The sequence below is a fragment of the Astatotilapia calliptera genome, chromosome 8, assembly GCF_964374335.1.
Source record: "Astatotilapia calliptera chromosome 8, fAstCal68.1, whole genome shotgun sequence".
NCBI lineage: Eukaryota > Metazoa > Chordata > Actinopteri > Cichliformes > Cichlidae > Astatotilapia > Astatotilapia calliptera.
In genome coordinates this window covers 12,956,576-12,984,065 of record NC_137429.1, presented here as the reverse complement: position 1 = coordinate 12,984,065, position 27,490 = coordinate 12,956,576, and the positions used below count along the sequence as shown (strand labels likewise).

The 27,490-nt window shown below is 40.1% G+C and overlaps 4 long non-coding RNA genes and 1 other non-coding gene across 5 annotated transcripts; 3 read left to right on the top strand and 2 right to left on the bottom strand.

The window, feature by feature from the left end:
* Window positions 1-2,514: 2,514 nt before the first annotated feature.
* On the bottom strand, window positions 2,515-15,552 carry LOC145430293 (uncharacterized). The gene is made up of 2 exons (XR_013910767.1): window positions 8,444-15,552; window positions 2,515-8,387 (listed from the first exon to the last, which is right to left on the bottom strand). It is a non-coding gene; the product is annotated as an uncharacterized LOC145430293 (long non-coding RNA).
* Window positions 15,553-17,073: 1,521 nt separating this feature from the next.
* Window positions 17,074-17,659, top strand: LOC145430295 (uncharacterized). The gene is made up of 2 exons (XR_013910769.1): window positions 17,074-17,348; window positions 17,428-17,659. It is a non-coding gene; the product is annotated as an uncharacterized LOC145430295 (long non-coding RNA).
* LOC145430292 (uncharacterized) lies at window positions 17,163-20,006 on the bottom strand. Its single transcript, XR_013910766.1, has 2 exons — window positions 19,848-20,006; window positions 17,163-18,012 (listed from the first exon to the last, which is right to left on the bottom strand). It is a non-coding gene; the product is annotated as an uncharacterized LOC145430292 (long non-coding RNA).
* LOC145430552 (U6 spliceosomal RNA) lies at window positions 19,378-19,478 on the top strand. Its single transcript, XR_013911132.1, has one exon. It is a non-coding gene; the product is annotated as a U6 spliceosomal RNA (small nuclear RNA).
* Window positions 20,007-20,246: 240 nt separating the features above from the next.
* LOC145430291 (uncharacterized) lies at window positions 20,247-25,961 on the top strand. The gene is made up of 2 exons (XR_013910765.1): window positions 20,247-20,388; window positions 20,535-25,961. It is a non-coding gene; the product is annotated as an uncharacterized LOC145430291 (long non-coding RNA).
* Window positions 25,962-27,490: the final 1,529 nt, after the last annotated feature.

Below are 27,490 nucleotides of genomic sequence, written 5' to 3'. Positions count from 1 at the left end.
ACAAAATTATCACGACCACAACAACCGTGAAAACAGTTGGATTTACATTGCTGCTCAATCACAGCTGCCTGATCATGTTTTTCATTAGCAATTTAGCAAAGTTGATGGTGGTGGTGTGCGTGTCTGTGTGAGTGAAAGACAGAGAGAGCGAGCGACAGATTTTCTGTTATAACCTTCATGTTATGGAGGCAGTGTGAGCACTCAGGTCGCATCAGAGCATCGGGCCGTATAGTGTGAGAGTACATCGTGACATACGAACTTCTAACCCCTGCGAGTCAATCGTGCAGTTTGAAAATCGCACAGTGTCTGCCCAGCTTTAAGTGTACTGTCATCCGAGACTTGCACCGCAGTGTCGGCGTTTGTTTCCCTGTTGGCCATGCTTGTTGTTGTGGTCATCTGTTGTCTTCCGGTATTTTCTCTGTAAGCGACCTTTCCTCGACCAATGAGATAATCTGAATTGTCATACTCGAATTGTCATAAGTGTGCTGTCAGCTCATTGGTCACAAAGCAGGAGAGGGGCTGGGAATTATGTTTTCAAACAAAGCGTTAATTCCATTAACATTTATAGACTACTTTTGATTCTCACTGTATTACGGGACAAAGTGCGTCCCTTATTAGCTCAATATGGGACGTGTACTTTTGTTTCGAAATACGGGACGATTCCGTATTTTAAGGGACGGTTGGCAACCCTACCTAAAATCCATACCATGGTATACTTTGAAGCATGTGCGGTAACAATATATATCGCGATATAATATTTTCTTCACTGCAGCATTACCGAGAGTTGAAAAACTGTCTAAATTCTTTCATCTGTAATAAAATGATCAGTGTGGTTGCTCTACCAGATGTAACAATTACATTTAATATCCAGGCATCCATGAAAACAGAATTTACGAAATTTAACAGAGTTAGAAGTTAGCAGCAAGTTAGCTCGCTAGTTTCCACCTAAACATAATATAGCATGTTCTGACTGAGGGATTTCTGAAACAAATTAAGACGTACAGCTTTGCTATTACTTCCCAAATAAATGAAGACAGGAAAGTAAACAGCAGTGAAGTTTGTAGTGTTACTGAAGTTTGGCTAGCTGCTATGTAATGATGCGCTACGTGACCGCTAGCGACACAGCTATGTTAGCATAATATAAACAGTGAAGCTGGAGGACAAAGTCGCTAGATGACGTCATTGCCTAATTTGCATAATTGGTCATGTAAGGCAAGGCAAGGCAAGTTTATTTGTATAGCACAATTCAACAACAAGGTGATTCAAAGTGCTTTACAGAGACATTAGAAACAAGAACAAATAAAAAGCATGATTTAAAATTGATTAAAACAAGCAAATAAACTAACTAATTAACAAACAAACAAACAAACAAACAAACAAACAACAGTATATAAAATCAAAACAGATAAAATCAGAACAGTAGATAAAATCAGTAGTTAAATGTAAGTTTTGAAATTTAAGCTTAAAGTGTGGGTTTGGTGCTTTATTCAAATGCAGCTGAGAACAGGTGAGTCTTCAACCTGGATTTAAATAAACTGAGTGTTTCAGCTGATCTGAGGCTTTCTGGGAGTTTGTTCCAGATATAAGGAGCATAAAAGCTGAATGCAGCTTCTCCGTGTCTGGTTCTGACTCTGGGAACTGATAAAAGACCGGATCCAGATGACCTGAGGGATCTGGAAGGTTCATACTGGGTCAGGAGGTCATTGATGTATTTTGGTCCTAAACCATTCAGAGCTTTATAGGCCAGTCTATCCTCTGACGGACAGGCAGCCAGTGTAAGGACCTCAGAGCTGGACTGATGTGGTCCACTTTTTTGGTCTTAGTGAGGACTCGAGCAGCAGAGTTCTGAATGAGCTGTAGTTGTCTGACTGATTTTTTAGGTAGACCTGTAAAGATGCTGTTACAGTAATCAAGCCTACTAAAGATGAATGCATGGACTAGTTTTTCCAGGTCCTGTTGAGACATCAGATCTTTTATCCTTGATATATTCTTGAGGTGATAGTAAGCTGACTTTGTTATTGTCTTAATGTGTTTTTCTAAGTTTAGGTCTGCATCCATCACTACACCCAAATTTCTCGCCTGGTTTGTGGTTTTTAGATGTATAGATTGAAGTTCTCTGGTGACCTGTAATCGTTTTTTTTGGCGCCAAAGACTATTACCTCAGTTTTGTTTTTGTTTAGCTGGAGAAAATTGTGGCACAACCAGTCATTGATTTCCTCAATGCATTTACCAAGAGCCTGTACAGGGCCTCGGTCTCCTGGTGACATTGTGATATATATTTGTGTGTCATCTGCATAGCTGTGATAGTTTATTTTGTTGTTGTTTATAATCTGTGCCAGTGGGAGCATGTAGATGTTAAACAGAAGGGGTCCCAAGATGGAACCTTGGGGAACTCCACATGTGATACTTGTCTGCTCAGATGTGAAGTTACCTATTGATAGGTTTGTAGCTTGTACCTATCCGCTGGAACGTTGAAGACAATATAATTACACTGCAAAGCAAGACACAAGCAGGCTGGTTTACTCATGCATGAGGGAGGTGTCTGGCTGGAGCCAAGTGTCGTCCCACCACTTGACCTCCGTCAGAGACTCTCAGCCAGGCTCCCCATAGCACTCCTTTTATTGTGGTTACATGAATATGCATAGGTTCATTAACATATGACGTCTACATACACACAAAGAGTACCTTGCCTGTGTGTGTGTGTGTGTGTGTGTGTGTGTGTGTGTGTGTGTGTGTGTGTGTGTGTGTGTGAGAGAGAAATCTGTGTGAGGTCAAGATGTGACCCTGTGAAGACTCCCCAAGGCTAGTGCCAGGACGTCTAAGTCCATCTAACAAAAGGCTCTTATACTTAAACAGATATACGTGTGCTTGCTATACCATAAATCAACAAGAAAAGAGAAACTCTCCTAGGGAGTATGTGATTTATACCAAGGACACTCTAGAAGAAAGGATGCACTCCCTAACACACAGAGCTGTTACTTTAGGATGAAACATCCTTTCAATCCACCAATGATTATATACACTTCTAAGCATATATGAGTAAATATTTCTAAGCATAAATGACAATCAACAATACAAATCTAACATTTCCCCCCTTTTTGACCTTTATGCTTGAAAAGTTCCCAGTTATGAATACCTCATGTCTGACAGTTTCAATGCAAACATTGTTATATTCAGCATATGTCAAATCACCCTAAATTACTGAAAAAATACACAGTTTAACAAATGTATTAGCAGTTATCTCATTCCTCATTGATCTCATCTCATGGCAAACTGCATCCTACAAGCAAACAAAGAAATTGTTAATTTAATAGTGAAAATAAGAAAGTAACATTTTCAAAAACATCTCAGCTTGGTGGTGCTTCCTGCGGGTGTGCAAATCACATGTCTCTCTGCAGGGTGGTTTGAGCTCTGCAGGGCGTCATGAATGTCTCTTCCAGATGTTTCCATCATTGTCCATAGGACCAGAGTCCAAATGTATGTAGAATAAACATTCAAACATACCAGTTGGTTTTGTTGTTTGTCAACATGGGTCTCAGCTATTTCCAGAGCTGCAGACCTCTCAGCACTCTAGTTTTATGGCCTCCCATTACCTCACTTCAGGCCTTCGTCCTGTGAGGGGGATATTTATGACTCCTTCATTGTCCACGCTCTGCAGAGAAACACCTCTGTGAAAACGGTGCAGGGTTCAGTTGTCTTACTGCTGTTATGATCCCAGCAGCCTTCAGAGTGTCATCGTATGTACAGTATAGTGGCACCGCATTAGGTGATGTTCATAGGAAACTGCTGTCATCACCACCATAGCTTCTGGTTCCTGTGCTTTCACAGAATCATGATGTCATCCTCGAACTCCTTCTGCGCTGTCGATGGAGCTTAGCACGCTCCTCATCCCTCGAGTTTTCATGTTCCAACGCTGCTGAAGGTTTAAGGCAGAGCACGTCGTACACCTTAGTTGTCTTCCTCAGCGTCAATATTGAATCTTTCATTTTATTTAAAATCTCCTGGAAGCTCAGTAGCACAGCTCTCTGTGTCATGTCTGCTGTGCTGAAGATGATCTCTGATCCTCCTGAAGCCTCTCTCCTGGCCTCAGCTCCCATCTTGTGGACGATCCTCTCAGGCACTCCTTTTCGTCACGCATAGTCCTGATTTTGGGCCTGCTGGATCTGTCTCAAAACACTCAGCTTCTCCGCCTTCCTCCTGGTTCAGCTGATTCAGCCGTCACGCCTCGCACTTGGTTGCCTTAGAGTTGATCAGAGGCTGGAGGTTGAAGTGCGAGCTTACCCTACGGGGGCTCAATCAGCACTCCCCCCTCACCACTGAAACAACCAAGTGTGAGATTTCTCTATTGTGCTGTCTTGGGGGTGCTGGGGTTTCCTGGGACCTCGACCTCTTTGCAGTGGCTCCAAGGTCTGATCTCATGATGGGCCCCAACCAGCTTGACCTTTGACCTCAACCACTGCCTGGGCTATGCCTGGAATGTTTCTTGCTTCTCACTGCTGCACCTGTATTTCAGAAAAACTTCTATTTGGAGAGCATGTCAACAATCATCAAACCACATTCTTTAGTTCAGTGAACTTCACTTATAGGCCATCAAAGCCTCATCTGAACATGGATGCACCACTTGCATAGGTTTAATACTTGTAAATAAACGGCTAATCACACAAATCACTGCAACAATAATAGTAAACATTGTTTAATGTTAATTCTGGACCCCACCTCTTGACGCATGTCTTAAAAACTGGCTCCACCAGGAGCTTGCATACACAAGATCTGGAAATAAAATCAAACTTCACACGTATAAACAATTATATCAAAAGAGTAATAAGCATTCAGCACGGGCAAGACAAGTGTCATGTGCAGGTTTTCTCAAATCATTAAATCACTATTATTACCATAATTCGCCTCAAACATGGATCATCCCATGTGCTCAGTTAACATTAATGTAATCGGTGACTTCTCTTAAGCAAAGTCACTCCACTCACATATTATTATTATGGGCTCAAAGTGGCCAGCAAAGAGCCCATAATAAACTATTCCATAAATACCGTAATCTCTTATTTGTTTTACTCATGTCACTTGTCCGTTTCAGCTGAATCTTCCACAGCATTCTCAAAGAAACAAACATTAGCAATACACATTGACTGTGGTCAGATGGAGGTCAGACACAGGTCAACAGGTTCCAGAGGTGCCATAAAAACACCATAAAATCAACCATCAAAGTAACGTCACATTTTCCCAAAACACAGTGTAACAGCATCACCACTCATAACCTGTAAACACAGTTTTCCTCACACATAAACCCAAAAATCCTGTAGTAGGAAAAACATCAACCAGGTGTCCTGGTATAAATCATGTGAGCAAACCACATGAAGAACTGTAATGCTCGCTGAATCCTTTTTTTTAGGCTGGGACATAATTGTCCCAAATAAGTGGCTTTCTCGATCGGTCGTATAGCACTTTCAATTCCCGACGTGCAGATCTGCTTAAAGAAAAGAAATAAACAAACAAAATCAGTGCCTGTTCAAAAGATAAAAAATGAAAAATAACAAATTATCAAACCAAACTTTCAGTGCACTGTGAAAGTATCAAATAAAAAGGCCTTGTTAAGTCATGACACAAGCTCCTCATCAACTTCACAACAGGAGAAGAATCATCAGCTAGATTCACTCCAAACCAACCATCAGCTGCACAACACACAACAGTCTAATGTCTTATTAACTTATGAGTTTAATCACCAGGTCTGTGCTCTTCACTCATTTAGGCCACAGATCTATTTTATTCAATTTTCCTTTTTCCCTTCATCATAAAACATGTGACATGCTGTCATGCACTTCACAAAAGACGTTTGTTCTGACGTATTCAGAGTTGTATATCTAGATACAGAATTCACTCGCACATCAAAGCAGGAAACTCAGTGTTTTAGAGTTTCCACTCAAACACATCTCATTCACTCGTACTAGAATTCAGTCACCTTTCATTAATCTAAAACCGATCAACTAATTTGCATATCAGCCATTAACCCACTAAGTTGACAGGACAACAGGAAAGCATGTTCAAAATAGTATCACAAAAGACAATTTCCCTCATACAGTAAATTACTTGCTGCATCAATCAAGCAGGAAGCTTCTCCCAATTTACCATTTTAACACTAAATTTATTGCCTGATCACTGATTTATCAAACCAGGATTTTTTTTTTTTCCCCACAAAGGTTAAATTGTTGTCCTGCAACTTGGAGAGTCAATTTTTTTAGGATAAATTCAGTATTTGATAACAAGTGTCTGCTAAATTGACACTATTTTAACACTGATGAAAGATAACAAACTAATTTTCATTGCAGGTTTGTGTAATTAGACAGGTCTAATGCATGTCTGTGGAGCTGCATATCCAGCAGAGCATGTTCTTAAAGCTGCCTTTCCTACACACTTCTCTGCTATTATTTGATCATTTCTTAACTAATGTGCTATGAGTCTTCATGAGTCATTTTGTGTTTGGAATTGTTAGTAAAGTTAATTCATGTTCTGCTTGTTTGTGTGATTTTGTATGTTTCTATTTGTTTCAGACTCCTTCACAATTTTCCAACTTAAGCAGTCAGTTTTCTTTTCCCCAGATTTGCTAACCCAAATTTTGATTTCCCACATTTAATAACAGCATTCCTCTGTGTTTCCACTTACTCTCACTCTGTTGTCCTCTCCCACTTGCAACAGTCCCCAGCCGGCAGTTCTCCTTCAGCTTTGTCCTGTGTTCCACTGTCTCTTCTTGCCATTTTACTCCACAGGTGGCAAATGTCAAACTCCAACAGTCTCCTCAGTTCTCCTCGAAAGTTTTCTTCACATGCATAGTGAAGTTGCAGCTTGTTGTAAACACAGTGCCATTCATCCGATCAGTCAGGATGATGGGTTTGCTCTTCTCTGATGCTGTTTGTCCACATTGCTGCTGCTTGCTGAGACTTTTTGCTCAGGACTTGATGCTGTCTCTTTATCTGCCATGTTATTGCTTTGGAGCTGCATTCTTCAGGGAGGAGTGAGCTTGCTTGTGAGTTTGTGAGGTTGAGAAACACATTGCGCTGTATATAAGTCAGCCAGAACTTGGCCTGCATGTTTCCAATGATGTTTAACTATAAATTTCTTCCGTCCGACCGCTGCATGTGGAAAATTGATACAGGTCTGCTTTTCACCTGAAAGTGACAAACTAAGACATGTTCATTATCATCACTGCTTAATCAACACACATCTCTCTCTCTCTCTCTCTCTGTCCGTGTTTGTGTGAACAATCCTTTCTTAAAGCAGAAAATGACATTGTAGTTGTTTTTTGGCTGATCAACACAAAACCTTTTTCCTATGATTATTTTTCTTCGTCTACAATGTAATTTGTCTCTTTTTCACTCTTTTTTTTTTCCCTTTACAATAGCTTGTGATCCGCAAAATCACTGCTCTCACTCACAATCAAAGGCAATTACTTTTGCACAGTGCACAAAAACACTGTGATGTCAGACACATTCACACTCACTTTTTCATCTGCATAAATAAATCATATGGCTGGAGATATGTGCCATGGTGATCCATAGGCATGATCACCAGTTTATTTAATTATTTTTAATCCAACAAAACAAATAAACAAAAACATGATGCTGATGCTACACACACACTAGTCAAGGTGCAGAAAAACTGCTCATGGAAACGCTGCACACTCTCTGTTTCCCCTCTCTTTGAGTAGTTCTCAGACAGCTCTTGATCTGATAATGTGTAGCTTGCTCATCAGCTAAAAAAACAAAAACAAAACTGCAACGCGACATCACACAGTAGTTGCAGCATATTAGTTGTTTTCACAGATGTGCTCTATATCTCAACAATGGCTCATAATAAGACGACAGTCTTCCACACAGGTCAAGTGCCTCTATGCACTTCATGAGTTTAAATATTTACCTATATCACTTCACCTCACATGTCATTGTACTGAATTTGAGCAACCACAAGCTTAATGTAGGTTACTTTTAACAACTATCCACCTCAATGGTTTGGCACACAGGCTGTTGTCGAACAGGGCAAGCTAAAGAGTTAACATTTTGTGTCAGCAAGGGGTGGGGGGAAAGCCACCCACCAGAGCACAGCTGCTGATGTGGGCTGGCCTTTTCCACACACTCCTGGCTGCTTAGGAGACCATGATAACAACAACAGTCGGTGTCGCAGACCACGTGTTCTACTCCGCACACACTCACACAACAACAACAACAACAAATATCCTCACTCACAACCAACAAAAATTAGGCCTATTGTCTCAACGCAGTCTCACACAGTGACCACGTGCTCTGCCGCACACAGTGGCAAAGACTTACATAGCAGTGATCACGCGCTTTATCGCACACAGTGATAAAGACTTTCAACGCAACCTCACACAGGGGATGCGTGCTTTGCTGCACACAGCGGCAAAGACTTACAACGCAACCTCACACAGTGACCGCGTGCTTTGCTGCACACAGCGGCAAAGACTTAAACTTACTCGGTGTTGCTTAGCGTGTAATGTAGCCTCGAATCCCGCCGATCGTCATTCATCGAGGAGAAAGGACAGACAGCGAATCCACAGGAACTTCCTGACTGACGTCAGTCTTTCAGCGTGCCTCTCCCCCCCCCCTCGGTGAATGCGATCCCAGGGATCCGGCATCGAAGGACCAATTAATGATAGGTTTGTAGCTTGTACCTATCCGCTGGAACGTTGAAGACAATATAATTACACTGCAAAGCAAGACACAAGCAGGCTGGTTTACTCATGCATGAGGGAGGTGTCTGGCTGGAGCCAAGTGTCGTCCCACCACTTGACCTCCGTCAGAGACTCTCAGCCAGGCTCCCCATAGCACTCCTTTTATTGTGGTTACATGAATATGCATAGGTTCATTAACATATGACGTCTACATACACACAAAGAGTACCTTGCCTGTGTGTGTGTGTGTGTGTGTGTGTGTGTGTGTGTGTGTGTGTGTGTGTGTGTGTGTGTGAGAGAGAGAAATCTGTGTGAGGTCAAGATGTGACCCTGTGAAGACTCCCCAAGGCTAGTGCCAGGACGTCTAAGTCCATCTAACAAAAGGCTCTTATACTTAAACAGATATACGTGTGCTTGCTATACCATAAATCAACAAGAAAAGAGAAACTCTCCTAGGGAGTATGTGATTTATACCAAGGACACTCTAGAAGAACGGATGCACTCCCTAACACACAGAGCTGTTACTTTAGGATGAAACATCCTTTCAATCCACCAATGATTATATACACTTCTAAGCATATATGAGTAAATATTTCTAAGCATAAATGACAATCAACAATACAAATCTAACACCTATTGATACAAAGTATTTCCTGTTTTCTAAGTATGTTTTGAACCAGTTTAGTACAGTTCCTGAAAGACCTGTCCAGTTCTCCAGTCGTTTGAGTAATATGTTGTGGTCAACTGTATCAAATGCTGCACTGAGATCCAGTAAAACTAGGACTGACATTTTTCCACTGTCTGTATTCAGACATATGTCATTAAACACTTTGGTCAGAGCGGTTTCAGTGCTGTGGTTCTGTCTAAAACCTGACTGGAAGGCATCGTAGCAGTTATTCTGTTTTAAGAAGTAACTGAGCTGTTGAGAAACTGCTTTTTCAATGATCTTACTTAAAAACGGGAGATTTGAGATCGGCCTGTAGTTGTTCATTTGTGTCTTGTCAAGATTGTCCTTTTTCAGTATAGGTTTGATTACAGCAGTTTTTAGTGATTCTGGAAACACACCTGATAATAAAGAAAAGTTGACGATCTGTAACAGGTCTGACTCTAAAGTCTTTGAGACCTTTTTGAAAAAACTTGTTGGCAGGACATCTAAACAGCAGGAGGAGGAGTTCAGTTTACCTAAGATGTCCTCCAGGTCTTTGCTGTTAATAGGTTGAAACTGTTTCATGGTGTTTAAACAGTTTTTTGGTGGACACAGTACATATCCTGGATCTGCTGTTGATGTACCAACTGCTTGTCTAATCTTTTGGATTTTGTCTGTGAAGAATTTGGCAAAGTCATTGCAGGCCATGGTCGAATGAAGTTCAGCTGCCACTGACACAGGAGGGTTTGTTAGCCTGTCAACTGTAGAAAATAAGACCCGAGCATTATGGCTGTTTTTAGTGATGATGTCAGAGAAGTAGGACCTCCTTGCATTCCTCAGTTGTAAATTATAATTGTGAAGTTTCTCTTTATAAATGTCATAATGAACCTGGAGGTTTGTTTTTCTCCATCTGCGCTCAGCTTTCCTACACTCTCTTTTTTCATTTTTCACCAGTGTGGAGTTTCTCCATGGAGACTTTTTCCTTCCAGAGATAACCTTCACCTTAATGGGAGCAATAGTGTCCATTACATTTAACATTTTTGCATTAAAGCTATTGACGAGCTCATTGACTGACCCTCTGGACAGGTCAGGTGTTAATGGGAAGACCTGGTTAAAAATTGCACTACTGTGTTCAGTTATACACCGTTTTGTGATCACTGTTGTTGATATATTTGTGTGAGCTGAGATTTTACTTTCAAAGAAAACACAGTAATGATCAGACAGGCCCACATCAGACACAGTAACCTTTGAAATGCTCAGGCCTTTGGAGATCAGTAGGTCAAGAGTGTGTCCTCTATTATGTGTGGCCTCTGTTACATGCTGAGTCAGCCCAAAGTTGCCCAGAGTGTTACTCAGGTCTTTAGTCCCTTTGTCCTGAGGGTTGTCCACATGAATGTTAAAATCCCCAGCAATAATTACACAGTCAAAATCAACACAGATCACAGACAGCAGTTCACTGAGGTCATTAAAAAAGTCTGTGCAGTATTTGGGAGGCCTGTAAACATTAAGAAACACAACTTTGGATGGGGCCTTCAGCTGTAAAGCCACATATTCAAAAGACTGAAAACTTCCAGGAGATAGCTGCTTACATTGAAATGATTCATTAAATAAGACAGCGACCCCCCCTCCTCTCCTGCTCGCCCTGACCTCACTGATAAAACTGTAGTTAGGAGGGGTCGTCTCGATGAGAACAGCTCCACTGTTACTTTGGTCCAACCAAGTTTCAGTTAAAAACATAAAATCAAGGCTGTGCTCAGTGATTAAATCATTAATTAAAAATGTTTTCCCAGCTAGAGATCTAATGTTTAATAAAGCCAACTTAAGTGTTTTAGAGGTATTACTTGTCCCCTCGTGTTTGGGAGCAGTCTGTGGCACACAAGGTATGTTTACTATGTTTAAAGATCTTTTAGAGTGCAGCTCTCTGTGTTTTGACCAGGCCACATGTCTCCTGTCACCTAAAAGTACAGAAATTTTAAAACCTTCTAGTAAACAGGGTCCCAGCTTCTCCTGGGAAAAGTCATCACTGCCATAGTGATGACTTTATAATTAATTATAAAGGACCCTGTAGGAGAGAGAAATAACATCGCGAAAGAGACATAAAGTCAATAGAAACACCCTGAAAGCATTTAGTATATATTTAGAACCACAAATTTGATTTCTTTTAGCAATTATTGTTTTTGTTAATGTCACAATCCCAACCCCCCTCCTTTATCCAGACTTGTGACCTGGAAAACTGACCCGAAATAGACACTCTGGCAGAGTTACTTTTTTGTTTATGTGTCTGTGTGTGTCTTTTACAGAGTTTTAAACCTTGGGATCCACAAAAAAGCAAGAGTAAAAGACGAACACTTTTTAAACATAATGTTGTTAACAAACTACATTAATCAAAAATGGACATAGCAAGCATCACCAGACAGCTTCAGTCAAAATTGGATGTAGAAGATAGAGTTAAGGCTCTGCAAGGACATCCGATTTCTAAGTTAGCAATGTTTGGAATGGTGTATTTTAGTGCATTGATTTATTTTAAACAAAGAACAATATACTTCTACCGCTTCTCCCGACCTGCGTTATAGTCAGAGCGGGAGCAGCGGTTTCGCTCATGCGCAATTCTTTTGCAGTTTGGACCCGTAGGTGTAAAAAGCTCCTGCTCTGACAGCAGCTGGGGGCAACTGCTGCATTAGGACGGCCGCCTGTGAGTGCTTTGGCACGGGCGAGGTGCCCACGGCAGCTCCCGCTGCTTGTAAGAGCGATACGTGCTTCCACGTCAAAAACTCGTAATAACACCAGAAAAAAGTCACCAGATTTGTCGCTAGTTGCTTTTTAGAAAAAAAAAAAAAAAGTCAATTAAGGCGTCTGAAAACTCGCTAGATATAGCGACAAAATCACTGTCGTTAAGTCCTCCGTTATTTATTTAGCTAAACAAGTCAATTAACACTGGCTTACAGCACCATAGAAATATATACAAAAATACAAGCTTCCGTTATTTATTTAGCTAATATGCTAGTAGCCAATGTGCTTTAAGCTAACTCGGCTTCCCACAATCTTACATTTCTGAATAAAAACACTAAGAAGTTACCTTTAATACCTCCGACCAGTATAATTTCATTCCACGTTAACAGAGCTTTCTATGTGAGAGCAAGCCGTAAAACTTGAACACAAAAAGTAAATAATTAAAAAAGGGGAGTGTGTTGTTTGTTAATCGACGGTGAGACAGCGGGGGCGTAATCCCAAGGGCGGAAGCACCCCGGGTTTTTTCCTGTCTGGGTTGCCATTCCTCGAGAACAGCAGGTTAATATTAAGGTTAGCTTAATGGTTAATACTAACGTTCAGGGAGGTGAAGGTTCAAGACGTTTTGTGACCGAATGAATTTCAAAGAGTAAGTGTACTGTGACGTCACGGCACGTGTGCCTTAACGTCACACTGCTGTGAGGCTATAAATATGAGCTCGCGCCTTAGAACGCGAGCTCATATTTACCCCCAAGGTAAGGCACTCTACTACACCTAGTGTTGAAAACACATTTTAACAAAATTAACGCTGATTCTATAGTCTTCTAACAATCGTCTAAAGGTTAGAGCATATAGTTTATCTCTACTGAACCCTATCTCCTCTGTTTACAAATATGTGGCGCTCAGTGTTCAGTCGTACAAATTCTTCAGATACTGACGGCTTTGAGGTGCTTGACGAATGTTATTTGGACCCTGATGGGTTCTTACTGATACCTAATTCCAGAGATGAAAATGCACACACCTCTGAAACAGATCAGGCTCCTACAACCAGTCTTTCTACAAACAACTATGAACCTGAAGAGTCTCCCACCACTGAAAGTTACAACAGCACTGACTTATTCAGTGCCGTCCTTCCTGATCCTTCAGATAACGGACCTGAAGATAATGAACAAAATGTTGTCCCAGGCAGTCTTCAAACAGAGGAAGAAGAAACTATTTCTTTTGGAGTTCAAACAAATGTTCCAAATCTTTATTCCTCTTGTAGAGTTCCAGATGTGCCTGTGGGCCTTAGAGAAGCTTTTATCACCAGGCACCTCCTTAATATTGGTCGAGCACCATTTGCCCCATTTCCTTCACCCACTAGAGAAACTGAATGTTTACCCACCTTTAAAACAGATGAGACTCCTACAACCAGTGTTTATATGAACAACACTGAAGATGACGAGTTTCCAGCTAGTGATAGTTATAGCACTAACTTATTCAATGGTGACATTCCTGAATCTTCCGATATTAATGGATCTGAAGATGTTGTACCAGACAGTGTCCAAAGAGAGCAAGAAGAAGCTAGTTTTTCCCAACTTCAAACATCTCTTTCAGCTCTTTTTTCTGTTATTACAGCTCCAGTTGACTCTGTGGGCCAAGCAACATTTTATGTCACCAGGCAACTCGTTAATTTTGGTCAAGCAATATTTGCCTTAATCACTAGTGAAACTGAACGTTCACCCACTTTTGAAACAACTGAGGTTGCTACAACGAATGTTTCTCTAATTAATTTTGAACGTGACGAGTCTTTGAGTAATGAGATTTACAGCATTGCTCCAGCTGTGTCTGTGGGCCGAAGAATACATTTTGTCAGCAGGCACGTCCTTAATAATGGTCCAGTGCCTTTTACCTTACCCACCTCTGAAATAACTGAGGTTCCTACAACAAGTGTTTCCATAAACAACTGTGGACATGAAGTGTCTCCCAACAATGAAAGTTACAGCATTGATGTATTCAATGTTGGCCTTCCTGACTCTTCAGATAGCAGATCTGAAGACAATGAACAAAATGTTGCCCAAGGAACTCTTCAAGGACAGGACGAAGAAACTATTGTTTCCAGAGTTTACACAAACCTTTCAGGTTTTTATTCCTTCATTAGAATGCCAATTGTGTCTGTGGCCCGAAGAATATTTTTTGTGAACAGGCACATCTTTAATATTTTTCGAGTGCCTTTTACCTCACCCACCAATGTTGGCCTTCCTGACTCTTCAGATAACAGATCTGAAGAGAATGAACAAAATATTGTCCAAAGAAGTCGTCAAAGAGAGGATGAAGAAACTGTTCTTTCCAGAGTTCACAGAAATCTTTCAGCCTTTTATCCCTTTATTAGAGCTCTAGTTGTGTCTGTGGGCCAAGGAGCAATTTTTCCCATCAGGCACATCCTTAATATTTGTCTAGCACCATTTACCTTATTGAACAATCTGTTCACAGCAATTGTTCAATATGTGTTTTCCCTTGCCCAGACAGGAATTTCAGCCCTGAATCAAACAATCAGAAGACTTTTAAGTCCAATTTGTATAATAGGTACAGTAATATGTGTGATTTTTGTAATTGTAATTTTTACTTTTATACCATTTTTCATACACTACATCGTAAATCACTAACTTAACAAACAAACAGCACATGCTGTTGCATCATTTTTCTCTTAAAATTCAGTTTCCTTAGCATAAAATTACATCACAATTATGCCCCCAGCCAGTCACAGCAGAAGGCTGCCCCTCCCTGAGTCTGGTTCTGCTGAAGGTTTCTTCCTCTTAAAAGGGAGTTTTTCCTTCCCACCGTCGCCTTAGTGCTTGCTCATAGGGGATCGTTTGATTGCTGGGGTTTTCTCTCTAATACTGTGGGGTTTTAACCTTACAGTACAAAGAGCTTTAAAGTGCCTGTTCTAACACAGCATTATTAAATAGACTTTAAATGGCTTCAACTGAAAAAACATTACTTAATAAAAAAAATTAATCAATAAATAATGGTGTGTGTTTGTTTCATTTTCTATACCAGGGTAAGTGCTAAAACTTAGTGGGTTATAATTTATGTAGCTTTTAACAGATTATTGTTGTTTCAAATGTGACTGTGCTGAGTGGCCGTGGCACTGTGCGCACTTAAGTAATATTGGTGATTGGAAGCCAGTGTTTTAGTCTTCTCCTTTTTTTCCTGATTAGTTTATTTTATACTTTATTTTTAAGTCTTGGATCTATTTTTATGGGTCGCTCTGGTTTTAAAAACAAATTTAAAGCTCTTACTGGTCATTAACACAAATGCAGCGTTTACCTGTACAGGGATTGACCACTAGAGGTCCTTTTACTCAAGGTTTACATTCATCAGCAACTTCCTTGACAAATGCTAAATGCTGATCAGATTAAATAGGATTATCAAGGGACAATACATTTTGTTCTTAATATCATATTATTTCATCTATCATGTCTTTTCTATGATTCATATTTTATTGATGAGACCATCGAAAGCGAGGTAGCAAATACTCAAAGATTAACTAGTCAGGACGTGATTTCTACATTTCTACAGTTTTTTTTACACGGTGGTCTTTGGCATGTTATCTTATTTTTGGTGAATAAAACAAAACCACCAGTGAAAATTGTTTTAGATTTAGTAAATTGTAAGTAAATTTTAACTCATGCAGTTGTAACCCCTTTAAACAATCGTTCGTGTCCTGCAGGAAATGGAATACCAAATGAACTGACTAAAGGGGGTGCATGTAAAAATTCCTAAGGTTCTTCTGCCCACTGGTGCTGCTGCAGCTGATTTCTATCAACAAGAGGTGGGATCACCTGCAAAGAGACTGCAATTTTTGGTTTGGGGCCTTTACCCTCTGAAGAAGCCAAACAGTGGACTGAAACTGTTTGGGTCTCATTTTGATTTGTGGTCACTGTACCAAAAATGTGGTTCATCATAATTATGGAACATTTAAAGATGCAGTTATATTTCTTATTGACATCACCAGAAATTGTGTGTGACTTCTTATGGTGGTGTTCAATAAAGAAGTATAATTATTTTTAAGAATAACAAAAAGCCATTTACTATAGAGTAAAGGGTGAAAGCTGCTTCTATTTAGAACAGTTACAATATTTTGTTTGATTTGATTTCTTGCAATAAACAGAGACAATTTGCAATTCTCTAATTCTTTGTAACAGGTCCTTTGTAAAGAATTCAGCTTTTGTGTAAACACCCAAGTTCACCAGATATCTGGGAAACAATGCAACAATTAATTTTAATAATTCTATAATGAAGTGTTAAATTGCAGTTAGAAGCTACTGCTCCAAACCTCGTAATAAACATCAAACAGGATTAAAACCTCAGGACAACAAAGAAAACAAGATGACATAGAAGTGACCCCCATTCTATACGATGTGCCATAAAACTAAACACTGTGTTTGTATGTTTGTGTGCGTGCGAGCACGCGAGTGCCTGCGTACCTGTGTGTAAGTGCATGTGTATATATGTTTATGTACCTGTGTGTACGTGACTTCCTGTGGGTCATAAAAGTCCATCTCCCTTTCAAGCCAAAGTTATCCAGTTACAAACATTTAGGTCCCCACCCAGGTATCCCCTGGGGAATTTCCACTCAGCTTTAGCTTCTCTTTGTCCTGTTTTCACAGCTCAAGGTGGGGAGGGTCTCTTACAAGTTTACTCCTAAGTTTATGTCACGTTTAGGCCTATATTACATCCAGGGCAGTGTCAGTGTCTCTACTATACTTCTACATCCTATCTAGCACATTTCTAAAACCTAAAATAAGCTACAAATATCTTCAAGTTCCTCTTTCTCTGTAGGATAACCAAATCAATTAAACCAAGTGCTGTGGTGGTGATATGAAATTCAACCTTTGCAGCCTCTGTAGCTTTCTAGTAACATGTCACGGGGTGGAAAGGGACAAGTTATCTAAGTTTTTCTACTATGCATGTTTTAGTTACCGTCAAATTGTCCTGGAGAGACTCCGCCCTTTCCCCCGTTTTTACTAATTGGACACACCTGAGAGGGAAGGCAAGGTAATTTACAGAGTGCTCAATGACACATAAGAGGGTTGGAGTTGGCGTTCGAGAGGGGACATGACCAGCGACTGGGGACGCGCCACCACGAGCGACTAGGGACGCGTAGCGAGCAGTCAGACGGCAATAACGACAAGAGCCAGCTTGTGCACTGCGGGAGAGCAGAAGCAGTGAGACAGCTGGTGCCGATTGCAGTTTTAAAGAAGCGGCGGGCGGAGTTGAGAGCTCTGCCCACCCGGGGTAAGTCTTTGACTTATCCCTTTTTATAAAGTAAAACTGTCGAAAGGAATAGTGACTGCCGCTCCCTCTCTTCCTTCAGTGCACCGGGACGTGGAATGCGGGGAGGAAGGCGAGGACTCCACTGGGTTTCCCTCTTTTACTACTACGCTGGATTTCTTAGTTTTTTGTGACTTTTATGCCGTGGTGGATCCCACTGGACTTTTAATGTTGTGTTTTATTGATTTTTATTGTGTTATCCCTTGGCCAAGGTTGTTTTAATTCATTTTACATTTTTAACTATTTAAATATAATAAATTATATTTTTAATCTTACAGTTTAAATTATGTGCTTTCCCTTGGCGGCTCCACTGCTCTGCCCGTTTTGAGAAAGGTTTCCTTCCTTTTAAAAACACAAAACATCTTGGAAATAAAATCAGCCTTTCCGCTCCGTTACAAACACATTTGCCTTTTCCTTTTCAAACAATTTTACATGAGTTACACATTATGTCTCTTCAAAGAGAGTCAGAACAGCATGGAGACCCTTAACTTCGTGTACCTTACAATCAAATTCTTCTCTGCATTTAAAACCATGATCTGCAGTTAGCAGCCACACTGCTCCACACATCCAACATCAGCATCCGACTAGAGACTTGCAACATGTGGAAAACTGGGCTTCTCCATAAGAGCTAGAAGGTTGAAAAAATAAAAGAAGAAGAAAAATATATTAGTTACTTCAACTGTAAACTAAGAAATTTAACTAAAAACAAACTTTTGAACTTGCTGTAACATTTGCAAATGAGGCAGATGAAGGCATCCTTTACAGAATGTGTGTGCGGTCTTTGCAGTTTCAGATTTACGGTCAAAGTGATGTCTTGGAGGTAGGGCTGGGCGATATGGCCTAAAATCCATATCATGGTATACTTTGAAGCATGTGCGGTAACAATATATATCGCGATATATTATTTTCTTCACTGCAGCATTACCGAGAGTTGAAAAACTGTCTAAATTCTTTCATCTGTAATAAAATGATCAGTGTGGTTGCTCTACCAGATGTGACAATTACATTTAATATCCAGGCATCCATGAAAACAGAATTTACGAAATTTAACAGAGTTAGAAGTTAGCAGCAAGTAAGCTCGCTAGTTTCCACCTAAACATAATATAGCATGTTCTGACTGAGGGATTTCTGAAACAAATTAAGACGTACAGCTTTGCTATTACTTCCCAAATAAATGAAGACAGGAAAGTAAACAGCAGTGAAGTTTGTAGGGTTACTGAAGTTTGGCTAGCTGGTATATAATGACGCGCTACGCGACACAGCTATGTTAGCATAATATAAACAGTGAAGCTGGAGGACAAAGTCGCTAGATGACGTCATTGCCTAATTTGCATAATTGGTCATGTAATTATAAAGGACCCTGTAGGAGAGAGAAATAACATCGTGAAAGAGACATAAAGTCAATAGAAACACCCTGAAAGCATTTAGTATATATTTAGAACCACAAATTTGATTTCTTTTAGCAATTATTGTTTTTGTTAATGTCACAATCCCAACCCTCCTCCTTTATCCGGACTTGTGACCTGGAAAACTGACCCGAAATAGGCACTCTGGCAGAGTTACTTTTTTGTTTATGTGTCTGTGTGTGTCTTTTACAGAGTTTTAAACCTTGGGATCCACAAAAAAGCAAGAGTAAAAGACGAACATTTTTATCCATAATGTTGTTAACAAACTACATTAATCAAAAATGGACATAGCAAGCATCACCAGACAGCTTCAGTCGAAATTGGATGTAGAAGATAGAGTTAAGGCTCTGCAAGGACATCTGATTTCTAAGTTAGCAATGTTTGGAATGGTGTATTTTAGTGCATTGATTTATTTTAAACAAAGAACAATATACTTCTACCGCTTCTCCCGACCTGCGTTATAGTCAGAGCGGGAGCAGCGGTTTCGCTCATGCGCAATTCATTTGCAGTTTGGACCCGTAGGTGTAAAAAGCTCCTGCTCTGACAGCAGCTGGGGGCAACTGCTGCATTAGGACGGCCGCCTGTGAGTGCTTTGGCTTCGGCAAGCGCGTACGCTAAATTGGATACGATACAGAGAAGATTAGCATGGCCCCTGCGCAAGGATGACACGCAAATTTGTGAGTGCTTTGGCACGGGCGAGGTGCCCACGGCAGCTCCCGCTGCTTGTAAGAGCGATACGTGCTTCCACGTCAAAAACTCGTAATAACACCAGAAAAAAGTCACCAGATTTGTCGCTAGTCGCTTTTTAGAAAAAAAAAAAGTCAATTAAGGCGTCTGAAAACTCGCTAGATATAGCGACAAAATCACTGCCGTTAAGTCCTCCGTTATTTATTTAGCTAAACAAGTCAATTAACACTGGCTTACAGCACCATAGAAATATATACAAAAATACAAGCCTCCGTTATTTATTTAGCTAATATGCTAGTAGCCAATGTGCTTTAAGCTAACTCGGCTTCCCACAATCTTACATTTCTGAATAAAAACACTAAGAAGTTACCTTTAATACCTCCGACCAGTATAATTTCATTCCACGTTAACAGAGCTTTCTACGTGAGAGCAAGCCGTAAAACTTGAACACAAAAAGTAAATAATTAAAAAAGGGGAGTGTGTTGTTTGTTAATCGACGGTGAGACAGCGGGGGCGTAATCCCAAGGGCGGAAGCACCCCGGGTTTTTTCCTGTCTGGGTTGCCATTCCTCGAGAACAGCAGGTTAATATTAAGGTTAGCTTAATGGTTAATACTAACGTTCAGGGAGGTGAAGGTTCAAGACGTTTTGTGACCGAATGAATTTCAAAGAGTAAGCCCTTTTGTAGCGGCGGATGTGTAAAGCTGGCCCACATTCACGTAATGTAACGTTTGTGCTTTTATTCTGGTAACTTCCTGTGTGACCGGAAGTGAATGATGTAACGGTAAAAATTGGATGTACAAAAAAGACGGAAGAAAACGGAAAACTAATACTAACGGAGAAAAGGGAGAGAAGATTATGGTTAAATTGTACGAAGACAAATGGTTCTAGCTACAGTCGACAGGGGAACAAGGTTTGTAATGTATAAGATTTAATTTGAGCAATCTGAAATGTATAATATGTATTATATAGTTTAATAGATAACGGTTAGACCAGCGTAATGAGCGGTTAAGATGCTGTACATGAATAATATGGTAATTGTTTCATTTGTTTGTCTAGCTCTTACGTTGGTTCGTTGTCTGATTCACGGCAAGGAATAATAAAGGTCATTCAACAACCATCAGTTCTGGCCTTCTCAGTTCGACTGGATGCTACAGTAAGAGCTTGACCGCCGCCATTTTGCTACACCACGAGGGCTCAAGGTTTAACGGCAATTCCCACAACGTCCAGCAGATGGCAGAAGCAGGTCAGAGAATAAAACGGTGAAAGGCTTAAGGAAAATAAAGTTAAAATGGAGGATTTAGAAGAAGACATTAATGAACAGTTTGCAAACAAAGAACAAATATTAAATGAGCCACAAGATAAAGCTCAAAGTGACTCCGCGATTCCAAGACGTTCAGAAAGAGCCAAGGTGCCAACCGAAAAAATGCTAACTTATCAGAAAGAAGAGAGAAGTAAAAAAGAAAAAAGACTATTAACTCTTTATGAACAATGGAAAATACGAGTGCGAGAAACAAGAGAAAGATTAAAGTTGGACATTTCAGAGAAAGAAATGGCAGATCTTGCAGATGATGTAGAGCAAAGAAAAGATGAACTGCTAAAGCTGTACACTGAAATGAGAAGTCACATTGCACCTTCATCGGACATACGAAGAAAAACCGATGCATGTGAAGCAGTTACTCATGACATCGTGAAAGTCATCCTGGAAAGAATAAGCGGTGTAGATGGAGATTTTGATGGAGAATATGAAAGAAAACGTCTACGCAGACTATTAGAACATGATTATGCCCAATCCATCTATGGTTCAACTGCAGCATCGAAACGTAGCCAACTGTCTTCAGCCTCACATCTTGCTTCAAAACGAGCAGAGGCAGCAGCAGAACTAGCAGCAAAGGAGGCAGAGTACAAGATTGTACAAGAGGAACAAAGACAGAAGGAAAAGATAAAGGCTCTAGAAGAGGAGCATAAGAAACAAATGGCAGTTCAAACATCAGAGTTGGAACGCCTGAAAGCCGAAAGGGAGGTGGAAGCCGCTCGCGCCAGGTTGGACGCCTACAACAGAGAGTTGTCGCAACTTGATGATGCATATTCAGTTAAGATGGAAAAGGTGAACCCAGAGCACACACCCAAACACACTGTACCATCATACTCCATACCGGCGCCAACAACCCCTCCTAGTGTCAGCCAGCTTGCACAGGCGGTACAAGACAGCATAAGAATAAATAGACTCCCCACGCCAGAACCAACGATGTTTAGTGGTGAGCCAATAAAATTTATTGAATGGAAATCCACTTTCATGTCACTTATTGAACAAACTGGCATGTCAGCAGCAGATAAACTGTACTATCTGAAAAGGTATGTAACTGGCTCAGCTCGCAAGTGCCTTGAAGGGACTTTCTTCAGAAATGATGAAGAAGCGTATAACGATGCTTGGGCAAAGTTAAACCAAAGGTATGGCCAGCCTTTCGTGCTACAAAGGGCATTTAGAGAGAAGTTATCTAGTTGGCCTAAAATACAGTCGAGAGATGCTGATGGGCTAAGGAACTTTGCTGATTTTGTGAATGCATGCACACTTGCTATGCCTCACGTGAAAGGACTGCAAATACTCAATGACTGTGAAGAAAATCAGAAACTGTTGCATAAATTGCCAGACTGGATAAACACAAGATGGAACAGGCATGTAACAAAGACACTCATGGACGGTGGTGAATTCCCCAGCTTCAGTGAATTTGCCTCCTTTCTCTCACTTGAAGCAGAAGTAGCATGCAACCCAGTCACTTCCATACATGCACTTCGCTCCACGGAAATAAATGATGACAAAAGAAACACAAGAGAAGTCAAAAGAAACAAGGCAAGTGTATTCAACATTAACACAACTGAACGAGATGCAAAGACTAAAATATACAACAGTTCTTCATGCACACTGTGGCCCGAAGAATATTTTTTGTGAACAGGCACATCTTTAATATTTTTCGAGTGCCTTTTACCTCACCCACCAATGTTGGCCTTCCTGACTCTTCAGATAACAGATCTGAAGAGAATGAACAAAATATTGTCCAAAGAAGTCGTCAAAGAGAGGATGAAGAAACTGTTCTTTCCAGAGTTCACAGAAATCTTTCAGCCTTTTATCCCTTTATTAGAGCTCTAGTTGTGTCTGTGGGCCAAGGAGCAATTTTTCCCATCAGGCACATCCTTAATATTTGTCTAGCACCATTTACCTTATTGAACAATCTGTTCACAGCAATTGTTCAATATGTGTTTTCCCTTGCCCAGACAGGAATTTCAGCCCTGAATCAAACAATCAGAAGACTTTTAAGTCCAATTTGTATAATAGGTACAGTAATATGTGTGATTTTTGTAATTGTAATTTTTACTTTTATACCATTTTTCATACACTACATCGTAAATCACTAACTTAACAAACAAACAGCACATGCTGTTGCATCATTTTTCTCTTAAAATTCAGTTTCCTTAGCATAAAATTACATCACAATTATGCCCCCAGCCAGTCACAGCAGAAGGCTGCCCCTCCCTGAGTCTGGTTCTGCTGAAGGTTTCTTCCTCTTAAAAGGGAGTTTTTCCTTCCCACCGTCGCCTTAGTGCTTGCTCATAGGGGATCGTTTGATTGCTGGGGTTTTCTCTCTAATACTGTGGGGTTTTAACCTTACAGTACAAAGAGCTTTAAAGTGCCTGTTCTAACACAGCATTATTAAATAGACTTGAAATGGCTTCAACTGAAAAAACATTACTTAATAAAAAAAATTAATCAATAAATAATGGTGTGTGTTTGTTTCATTTTCTATACCAGGGTAACTGCTAAAACTTAGTGGGTTATAATTTATGTAGCTTTTAACAGATTATTGTTGTTTCAAATGTGACTGTGCTGAGTGGCCGTGGCACTGTGCGCACTTAAGTAATATTGGTGATTGGAAGCCAGTGTTTTAGTCTTCTCCTTTTTTTCCTGATTAGTTTATTTTATACTTTATTTTTAAGTCTTGGATCTATTTTTATGGGTCGCTCTGGTTTTAAAAACAAATTTAAAGCTCTTACTGGTCATTAACACAAATGCAGCGTTTACCTGTACAGGGATTGACCACTAGAGGTCCTTTTACTCAAGGTTTACATTCATCAGCAACTTCCTTGACAAATGCTAAATGCTGATCAGATTAAATAGGATTATCAAGGGACAATACATTTTGTTCTTAATATCATATTATTTCATCTATCATGTCTTTTCTATGATTCATATTTTATTGATGAGACCATCGAAAGCGAGGTAGCAAATACTCAAAGATTAACTAGTCAGGACGTGATTTCTACATTTCTACAGTTTTTTTTACACGGTGGTCTTTGGCATGTTATCTTATTTTTGGTGAATAAAACAAAACCACCAGTGAAAATTGTTTTAGATTTAGTAAATTGTAAGTAAATTTTAACTCATGCAGTTGTAACCCCTTTAAACAATCGTTCGTGTCCTGCAGGAAATGGAATACCAAATGAACTGACTAAAGGGGGTGCCTGTAAAAATTCCTAAGGTTCTTCTGCCCACTGGTGCTGCTGCAGCTGATTTCTATCAACAAGAGGTGGGATCACCTGCAAAGAGACTGCAATTTTTGGTTTGGGGCCTTTACCCTCTGAAGAAGCCAAACAGTGGACTGAAACTGTTTGGGTCTCATTTTGATTTGTGGTCACTGTACCAAAAATGTGGTTCATCATAATTATGGAACATTTAAAGATGCAGTTATATTTCTTATTGACATCACCAGAAATTGTGTGTGACTTCTTATGGTGGTGTTCAATAAAGAAGTATAATTATTTTTAAGAATAACAAAAAGCCATTTACTATAGAGTAAAGGGTGAAAGCTGCTTCTATTTAGAACAGTTACAATATTTTGTTTGATTTGATTTCTTGCAATAAACAGAGACAATTTGCAATTCTCTAATTCTTTGTAACAGGTCCTTTGTAAAGAATTCAGCTTTTGTGTAAACACCCAAGTTCACCAGATATCTGGGAAACAATGCAACAATTAATTTTAATAATTCTATAATGAAGTGTTAAATTGCAGTTAGAAGCTACTGCTCCAAACCTCGTAATAAACATCAAACAGGATTAAAACCTCAGGACAACAAAGAAAACAAGATGACATAGAAGTGACCCCCATTCTATACGATGTGCCATAAAACTAAACACTGTGTTTGTATGTTTGTGTGCGTGCGAGCACGCGAGTGCCTGCGTACCTGTGTGTAAGTGCATGTGTATATATGTTTATGTACCTGTGTGTACGTGACTTCCTGTGGGTCATAAAAGTCCATCTCCCTTTCAAGCCAAAGTTATCCAGTTACAAACATTTAGGTCCCCACCCAGGTATCCCCTGGGGAATTTCCACTCAGCTTTAGCTTCTCTTTGTCCTGTTTTCACAGCTCAAGGTGGGGAGGGTCTCTTACAAGTTTACTCCTAAGTTTATGTCACGTTTAGGCCTATATTACATCCAGGGCAGTGTCAGTGTCTCTACTATACTTCTACATCCTATCTAGCACATTTCTAAAACCTAAAATAAGCTACAAATATCTTCAAGTTCCTCTTTCTCTGTAGGATAACCAAATCAATTAAACCAAGTGCTGTGGTGGTGATATGAAATTCAACCTTTGCAGCCTCTGTAGCTTTCTAGTAACATGTCACGGGGTGGAAAGGGACAAGTTATCTAAGTTTTTCTACTATGCATGTTTTAGTTACCGTCAAATTGTCCTGGAGAGACTCCGCCCTTTCCCCCGTCTTTACTAATTGGACACACCTGAGAGGGAAGGCAAGGTAATTTACAGAGTGCTCAATGACACATAAGAGGGTTGGAGTTGGCGTTCGAGAGGGGACATGACCAGCGACTGGGGACGCGCCACCACGAGCGACTAGGGACGCGCAGCGAGCAGTCAGACGGCAATAATGACAAGAGCCAGCTTGTGCACTGCGGGAGAGCAGAAGCAGTGAGACAGCTGGTGCCGATTGCAGTTTTAAAGAAGCGGCGGGCGGAGTTGAGAGCTCTGCCCACCCGGGGTAAGTCTTTGACTTATCCCTTTTTATAAAGTAAAACTGTCGAAAGGAATAGTGACTGCCGCTCCCTCTCTTCCTTCAGTGCACCGGGACGTGGAATGCGGGGAGGAAGGCGAGGACTCCACTGGGTTTCCCTCTTTTACTACTACGCTGGATTTCTTAGTTTTTTGTGACTTTTATGCCGTGGTGGATCCCACTGGACTTTTAATGTTGTGTTTTATTGATTTTTATTGTGTTATCCCTTGGCCAAGGTTGTTTTAATTCATTTTACATTTTTAACTATTTAAATATAATAAATTATATTTTTAATCTTACAGTTTAAATTATGTGCTTTCCCTTGGCGGCTCCACTGCTCTGCCCGTTTTGAGAAAGGTTTCCTTCCTTTTAAAAACACAAAACATCTTGGAAATAAAATCAGCCTTTCCGCTCCGTTACAAACACATTTGCCTTTTCCTTTTCAAACAATTTTACATGAGTTACACATTATGTCTCTTCAAAGAGAGTCAGAACAGCATGGAGACCCTTAACCTCAAATTCTTCTCTGCATTTAAAACCATGATCTGCAGTTAGCAGCCACACTGCTCCACACATCCAACATCAGCATCCGACTAGAGACTTGCAACATGTGGAAAACTGGGCTTCTCCATAAGAGCTAGAAGGTTGAAAAAATAAAAGAAGAAGAAAAATATATTAGTTACTTCAACTGTAAACTAAGAAATTTAACTAAAGACAAACTTTTGAACTTGCTGTAACATTTGCAAATGAGGCAGATGAAGGCATCCTTTACAGAATGTGTGTGCGGTCTTTGCAGTTTCAGATTTACGGTCAAAGTGATGTCTTGGAGGTAGGGCTGGGCGATATGGCCTAAAATCCATATCATGGTATACTTTGAAGCATGTGCGGTAACAATATATATCGCGATATATTATTTTCTTCACTGCAGCATTACCGAGAGTTGAAAAACTGTCTAAATTCTTTCATCTGTAATAAAATGATCAGTGTGGTTGCTCTACCAGATGTAACAATTACATTTAATATCCAGGCATCCATGAAAACAGAATTTACGAAATTTAACAGAGTTAGAAGTTAGCAGCAAGTAAGCTCGCTAGTTTCCACCTAAACATAATATAGCATGTTCTGACTGAGGGATTTCTGAAACAAATTAAGACGTACAGCTTTGCTATTACTTCCCAAATAAATGAAGACAGGAAAGTAAACAGCAGTGAAGTTTGTAGGGTTACTGAAGTTTGGCTAGCTGGTATATAATGACGCGCTACGCGACACAGCTATGTTAGCATAATATAAACAGTGAAGCTGGAGGACAAAGTCGCTAGATGACGTCATTGCCTAATTTGCATAATTGGTCATGTAATTATAAAGGACCCTGTAGGAGAGAGAAATAACATCGTGAAAGAGACATAAAGTCAATAGAAACACCCTGAAAGCATTTAGTATATATTTAGAACCACAAATTTGATTTCTTTTAGCAATTATTGTTTTTGTTAATGTCACAATCCCAACCCTCCTCCTTTATCCGGACTTGTGACCTGGAAAACTGACCCGAAATAGGCACTCTGGCAGAGTTACTTTTTTGTTTATGTGTCTGTGTGTGTCTTTTACAGAGTTTTAAACCTTGGGATCCACAAAAAAGCAAGAGTAAAAGACGAACATTTTTATCCATAATGTTGTTAACAAACTACATTAATCAAAAATGGACATAGCAAGCATCACCAGACAGCTTCAGTCGAAATTGGATGTAGAAGATAGAGTTAAGGCTCTGCAAGGACATCTGATTTCTAAGTTAGCAATGTTTGGAATGGTGTATTTTAGTGCATTGATTTATTTTAAACAAAGAACAATATACTTCTACCGCTTCTCCCGACCTGCGTTATAGTCAGAGCGGGAGCAGCGGTTTCGCTCATGCGCAATTCATTTGCAGTTTGGACCCGTAGGTGTAAAAAGCTCCTGC